This window comes from Lipotes vexillifer, unplaced genomic scaffold (genome assembly GCF_000442215.2).
Source record: "Lipotes vexillifer unplaced genomic scaffold, Lipotes_vexillifer_v1.1 scaffold230, whole genome shotgun sequence".
In the NCBI taxonomy this organism is placed as follows: Eukaryota; Metazoa; Chordata; class Mammalia; order Artiodactyla; family Lipotidae; genus Lipotes; species Lipotes vexillifer.
The window spans coordinates 4926041-4933655 of NW_006775143.1; the positions used below are offsets into that span (position 1 = coordinate 4926041).

The following is a 7615-nucleotide window of genomic DNA, read 5'->3' on the forward strand; positions in this document are numbered from 1 at the left end:
GGGGGTGGGGGGGCCCTCTCACTGTTGTGGCCTCTCCCTTTGTGGAGCACAGGCTCCAGATGCGCAGGCTCAGCTGCCACGGCTCACAGGCCTAGCCGCTCTGTGGCATGTGGGATCTTCCCAGACCAGGGCACAAACCCGTGTCCCCTACATCAGCAGGGACTCTGAACCACTGCGCCACCAGGGAAGCCCACTGCCATCTTTTTAAATGCAAATTTTTTAAAAAGGGAAAGGTAATTTAGAACTTGACTTGTCACAAGGATAAATAGAAATCTTAGGTGTCTTCTCTGCAAACACGAGTAAAAAGGATTTAGCCATCTAGATAGGTGACCTTGATTTGTTCCATCTGCTAGAAGCCTAATTTGAATCCAATTCCTTGTAACTGATGGCTTTTATGTTGTACCTGACTCAGGGCTGAATTTTTGGAATGGGAACTATGAGGCCTCTGTGTTTGTGTGTTCATATGAATCTGTATGTGTGTTGTAGGTGTATGGTATTGCCAAATATTAATCGTAAAAGAGCTCTACTTAATTGGCTTTTTAAAAATTAAGCGCTTATATAAATACTCAGAAATAGAAAATAATCTGGCCAGAATGAATTTCAGGTTCATGACATCCGGAAAATATTCAGTACTAAACTGATACCTGGTATTGAAGGTGGGTGGCTTAAGCTTGTTATTTGATTAATAGAGACATGTAAGAGTGTCTAGAGTCATCAGTGTTAAGCATAATACTTGTTTGTTTACCTTAGTAAACAAAGGTGTGAAGAATGACAAAAACTGAAAAGCGTTATGCATGATCATTAGTTGGGTAAATGGATTTTGTTAGGAATGGCCTAAAACTAGACTGGATTTGGTTTCTCCCTCCAAAGTTTTCTTGAAATGCTGCTTATAATAACAGTATGAGTTTCTCTGCCTGTAAGTGATCTGTATTTGTTTTTGAGATCTCCTTCCCTCCTGTTTTACTTCTGATTCCCGTAAGAATATGGGAGTAAAATCTCTGAGGGGGTAATGAAACAGGAGGGAAGGGGGCAGGGCACAACCTCTGAAAAAATGACATAGCCTGAGGACATGACATAAACTGATTAGAACCAAATGGGTCCAAGATGGCAGACAAATGGGACAAGTTGACTTCCACTAGACCTTGAGCCTCAGTATATGCTCACTGTAACACATCAGCAAGCTGAATGACATACCCACAGGCGCCATGACAGGTCCAAGGCCGACCATAAGGATCAAAAAGTGGGCGGTGGCCCAATTCCTGGAAATCCCTGCCCCTTCCTGAAATAGCTGGAATACTCCTCCCACTCATTAGCCTATGAAATGACCCACCCCTATAAAAACTGACAACCCCATACCCTGGTGCCTTTCTCACCTTCTGAGATGGCCCACACTCTGTGGAGTGTTTCTTTCTAAATAAACCCACTTCTTACCTATCACTTTGTCTCTCACTGAATTCTTTCAGTGATGAGACATCAAGAACCTGAGCTTCATTAAGTCCTGAAACCAGGTGTGTGATCTCAGTTGGAAGACAGTGGGTTTTGGCTGGGTTTGAGTCCCAGCCGCATGGGCTCAAGTCCCAATCTGAGTTTTGGCCGGGTTCGAGTCCGGCTGTGTGGGTTCAAGTCCCAATCTGAGATGCACGGTTTCAAAAGGGCCAGGTGTATTACACTGCTGGAGAAGGAACCTCATGGGCATCTTAAACCTAGCCACTTACTTTTTGGCTCCTAGAGGTGAATGCTAAGTGGCAATAGAACTTTGCTGACACTATGTGAAACTGAGCAGCACCCTGTGGGACCCTCCTCAGTAGAAATCCTTTCTGTGTCCCCCATTTCTTGTTTGTAGGAAACAAGCTTCAGCCTCCTAGACCTTCCCTGAGTACCAAAGGGCAGATTCAAACAGCTGCTTGTCAGGGAAGGGAGGGAATGCAGAAACAAAGGAAGAGTAGTCAAGAAACAATAGTGCAATAATAAAGCAGGTTCTGGGTTTTCCTCAAGGAATATACATAACAATATCTTTGAGTTCTTCTGCAGGAACTAAGGCCCCCATCCAGGTGGAGGTTGGTAACTTCAGGCTGAGTATGATGCCTGGAGCAACACCCTGTTACCTCACCACCAACCAATCAGAAGAAAATCTGCACACAGCGGAAGATAAAAGGCTCTGACGCCCTCCCCAAATGATTAACTGCGATTAACTTCCCCTTTTTCCCTTTAAAAACTTTCATGGTCAAGCAGAATCTTGGGAGTTGGTTCTTGGATACGAGTCCATCTTCTCCCCAGGTTGCTGGCCTCCTGAATAAAGCAATCTTTCCTCTCCAACAAAGGGAAAAAAAAAAAAAGAAATCAATTGCCACCCACTGTTCCCTCCTCCTAGGAATGGAATTCAGCATCGTGGTGATGGTGGTGATAAAAGCAAGCATTTATTGAGCACCTACTATAGGCCAGGCATTGTGCTAAGGGTAGACATATCATTATTACCGCACTTAATGCTCACCAACACCACTATGAGGGAGGTATGAATATAATCCCCATTTTACAGATAAGGAAACTGAGGTCAGGTAACTAGCCTAAGGTCACACAACCAGGCAGTAGATGGTGGCAGGATCTGAACCCAGGTAGTCTGGGCTCAGAGAGAGGGTGAGTTAGAAGCCCAGCAGACCAGGCATGGAGAGTGGGAGCCACAGGGACCGTGCTGCTCCACTCTGGGGCTCTCCCAGGACCAAGCAGGAGGCTGTGCATTTTGGATGCAGGACTTACACAATGCTCTGCTGAAATGGATTCCTCAGGCCTGAAAAAAAGGGCCTTTTGGAAACTCCCTTCCAAGCCTAGCTTCTAAGGTCCTGCCTGTCCTGAACCCTCGGCAATATGTCTTATAATATCTTGCCCCCCTGCAGTTTATTGTCCTCCCGGCAACCAGAATGATCCTCTTAAAACCAAAGCATATCATGTCACTCCTCTGCTCAAAATCCCCAGTGGCTCCCCATCTCACACAGGGTAAAAGCCAAAGTCCTGACAAAAGTCTCCAAGGTCCTATGCAGCCGCATGGCCTCCTTGCGGTTGCTCCAGGAACACTCCTGCCCCAGGGCCTTTGCACCTACTGTTCCCTCGGCCTGGAATGCACTTCCCCCAAATGACTGCTTGGCTCAGTCCCTCATTTCCTTCAGATCCTTGTTCAAATGTCACCTTCTTGCTGATGCAATACTCCTTCTGACCGTCCCAACCCCCCTCCCTGCTTTCCCCCTACAGCACTTTTTACCAAATGCCATACAATGTGTTTTCAGTATTTATTATGTCTCCTCCACTCCCACTAGAACATCAGCTCCACAAGACCAGGGATTTCTGTTTTGCTCACCACTGTATTTCCAGAACCTAGGTCAGACCCTAGCACTTAGCAGGCACTCAGTAAGTGTTTGTGGAATGAATGAAAGAGACTTGGTCTTATCACCTTCTCCCCCACCCCAATGTCCCTGTCTAGAAGATCCTGATCACTTGTTAGGGCAACTGGTACACTCGGTGAACAAGTGAGTCCCTCAGCTTCTTCTATCCCTGGCTGTCTTATCTCCAGATGAAAGGGTTGGACCAGATTATCTACAGAGTCCTTCCAGCTCTGAAAACCTTCAACTGACAAAAAAAAGGGCATAATTCTTCATTACAGCAAGCCTGTAGCTACACTTACTTAATTATGAAAACTGCGTTTCCTTTAGAATTTTCCACAGTTAAGGCCCCGCAGCCTCCACGCTTCTTAAAATAAGTGACGTTTGTCTGCAGTTGTGCTACGTGATCTGTAACCTGCACACTAGGTTAGCATTAACCTCAAGTGCTGGGATCACTGGTCTTGTAAAATCGACCCAGGCTGATAAACCAAACCACAGTTAGTTGTTTCCTAAGATCAGAAACACCACCTCTCCTTGTCCCCCTCAATTTGACACTCATTCCTTAGCAGCCCATGCTGTTGGTTTTGGGGTTTAGCCAGAGGCCCTCTGGAGAAGGAACAAAATTAGGTGTTCTGGGCCAAAAGGAAGGCGCTGGGACGAAAGCAGACCCTGGTGTGATAACACAGCATGCGTGGCACAGCTGGGAGCAGGGAGCAGAGGTCAGAGGGTCACAGGTCCTTCAAGGTCAGTCCCGACCTAGGTCATCCAGCCTAACTGACATCAGGGAGCCTCGGGTCTTTGTCTCCCCATCTGAAACAGGAACTGCATGAGTCTAATGTCCCATCAAGTATCTACAACTCTAAACCCCACCTGGCCAGTCTAACCCAAGGCCGGGGTCAAATTCACCAGTGGCGTCAGCTAAGGACTATGTTAATGTTCTCTGGACAAACGTCCAGAGACGTTTGGAATGCAGAACTTACTTCTCACACTGAATGCTGGGTCACTCCACAATAATGCTGCTTTGGTCCTTCAAAGATGCTCTGTTAGGTTTAAGGACAGAATCAGTATAAACTCACTTGTGAGCTCCTTTGGAGGCCCTGCCTTTTGGATGAGCCCCCAGCCTATGGCCCAGCCCTGGTCCCCTAAGAGGCTCCTCTAACCTCTGTAAACTGATCACTTCCTACGGGGAAGCAGGAGGGCACAGCCGTGAGGCACCTGCATCAGAGGAGTCAGACCTGGGCAGGCATCCTGGCTGTGGTGCTCACTTCCAACTGGGCAGCCTGACGCCTGTATACCTCTCTGGGCCTCAGCTTCCTGAGCAGTAAAGTGGGAATAATAAGCGCATCCTTCACGAGCTGTGATAAAGATTACATCAATTAATAAATATAAATCACTTAGCTCAGAGCCTGACTAAATAGTAGTTGTTATTATTATTATTATTATTATTAGAAATGTTTTCTTTACATCTCAAGTCACACACTGAGTTCTGGGCTGGCCCTTCCTGGTGTATATTCTGGCACTGTGGTAATAACATGGGGCTCCATCACTGAGTATATGCAAACCTAGGTTAATCATGGAGAGCAAATAGATGGCACACATGCCACCTCCCGCCTCCCCTGACCGGGGCAAGCATCTCTAATCTATCGCAGCACTTCTCCTTCTCACTACAGCCTTGGGCTGATAAGACTCAAAACAGAGCTTCAGGCACCTATGAGCACTGTGGGGAAACCCGCCTGCTGTCCTCTGATCACGAAGCAGAGATGCTGGTATGGGAGAGATTCATGCCTTAGCGAGTGAGGGCAAGGACCACATCCACATACAAGTTATGAGGAGTGAAGGGAAATTTGTTTCCATTCACTGCCGCAGACCCAGCACTTCGAACAGTGCCTGCCACACAGCAGATGCTCAAATATCTGCCAGATGAATAAATTAGCATCTAATCCACCTGAGTCCATAGCACAGAGCGCTGGGCCTAACTTAGCAGGTGCTCAACGAACACGAGAGGGCAGTGGGGGAGGCTGGCTAGACCCTCACTTGAGTACAGCATCACCGTGGAGAGAAAGCACTGGCTTAGGCAGGGTCAAGGCCTGACACTGCCACTCACTCAGCACATGACCCTGAGCAGGACCTTTCTTCACCGTGTGTACAATGAAGGGGGTTGGGAGCGGGGAGGAGACCCTGACAAAGCCCAAGGCCCCTTCCAGTCCTGACATTCAGATCCGGAAAACTCTTCCAGACAGACACTGCCAGTCTGGGGACTCCCACTGCCCCGCAGGCCCTAGCCTCATACACTGTTCTTACACAAGATTCCACTACCAGGGGCCCAGGAGAGAAACACAAAGGATCTGGGCAGCTGCTGGCCACGTGAGTCACTGTCCAGATTCCCAGGCCCAAGCCCAGCCGTGCAGCCCTCCATTCCAGCCCACGCTCCTGACTCCTACATCATGCATCTTCTCCCATCTCACTCAGTGCACCTATCCCATAAGCACTCACTGAGCACCGGCTGGAGGCCAGCCCACAGCAGTGAACAAGACAGACGTGGCCTCTGCCTCTGGAGCTGGCAGTCAAAAGAGGCACAGAAAAGTACACAAATATGTGGAATAGTTGAAGAGCACAAACAGGCCACGAGGGACACAGGCAGGGTCAGAGGGGGTCAGAAAAGGCTTCTCAGAGGGGAGGATGGAATTGAGACCTGAAGGATCAAAGGGCACGAATCATGGGAAGATCAGGGAAAAGAACATCCCAAGCAAAGGAACAGCAGCTGCAAAGGCTCTCAGGCCAGGGGTTGGCAAACTACGACCACTTGTGTATTTACGTATTATCTATGGCTGCTTTCGAATTACACTGGCAGAGTTGAGAAACTGCCACAGAGACCTATGGCCTGTGAAGTGTAAAATACTTTCTGTCCGACCGTTTCTAGGTAAAAATGGGTGACCCCTGGTTTACAGTGTTAGATAAATAAGAGAAGGTCAGGGTAGCTAAAACAGACTGAGCAAGGGGGAGACATACGAGGAGACTGGGGAGGTGGGTGGAAGCCAGGCCATGATGGTTTGGGTGGGACACACTGACCTCCAGCCTGGTATCTCCTGCAAACGGGGACCAGAGTGATCTCCCTGAAACACAGGGCTGAACACCTTACTATTCTGCTCCCTTGGTTTCCCAAAGCACGTTGCACAGAACACTGGCTCCATGGGATAAACCTTAATACGAGCGTTCCGTAGTTAAGTAAGTTTGAGAAACATGTCATTTCTCTCTCTCTCCCTCTCTCTCTCTCTCTCTCTCTCTCTCTCTCTCGGATGCTATCAAGCAAACACACTAGCACATGAAATGCTTGGAAAAGTTCCACAGCAAAGAAATCTGTTGACTCTGTTTAACTCACCATCCTTCAAATTTATTTGGCCATAGAACCCCTTTTTTTCCATAAAAATCTATTAACATTTGAAGAACCAGTGTTCCATGTGCTAAAGGGCAAACTCCTCTGCTTGGCACACCCAGCTCCAGTAGGTAACCCCAGAGCCTGTTCTAGATTTTGAGGGTGTGGCCTGGGGAGCCATCTCTCTAGTCTGTCCCTTGCCTTCTTCTTGCCTCCAATGCCCTAAACAAAGGTCATCTGGCCACTGCAGCTCTGCTCTACCAAACGAACAGCAGCAGGAACACTAACATTCACACCAAGTTAAGTGCCTGCCTTCGCCCCGGGTGGTGGACGTCTACTACATGGGCCTGTCCAACATCGCCTTCCCCCATCTTTGGTAACGACAGCCCAGCTCTTCTTTGGGGACCACCTCTCCCCCATCTCCTGCCAGCTCCAAGGGTGAGGTCTGGCTAAGCAGAATATTCCATCCTCCTGCTTTGGAGGGACGGGCTCAGGATACGAGCGCAGGACCCAAGCGGTACCGATGAATTCCAGACTAGGATGGGCGTCCCTGGAGTTCACAATGCAGCAGCCGAGATATGGGATTCAAGCCCAGGTCCTTCTGCCCAGCCTTGCACTTCACCCTAAGTCTCCCCCAACTTGAGCGGCCAAGGCCAGCTCGGCACTGAGTCATCCTTAGATTCCAGTCACAGGTGCCCAGAGAGGGCACCAGGGGGGCTGGAAAGTGCTACCCACAACCTCATATCCTCCAGGGAAGTATGGATACTTCTCAACAAAGGGAGCTGGCCTGGACCATTCATCCTTTCAGGTGGAAGGTGATGACCACAGAGAGGTAGCTGTTAGTCGTGAAACCAGGGAGAAGAAGACGGGG

General features: G+C 48.7%; 1 protein-coding gene across 2 annotated transcripts in view; it reads right to left on the reverse strand.

The window, feature by feature from the left end:
• ZNF618 (zinc finger protein 618) overlaps nt 1-7615 on the reverse strand; it is a 187392-nt gene that overhangs the window by 80124 nt on the left and 99653 nt on the right. The gene's annotated exons all lie outside the window — the stretch shown is intronic.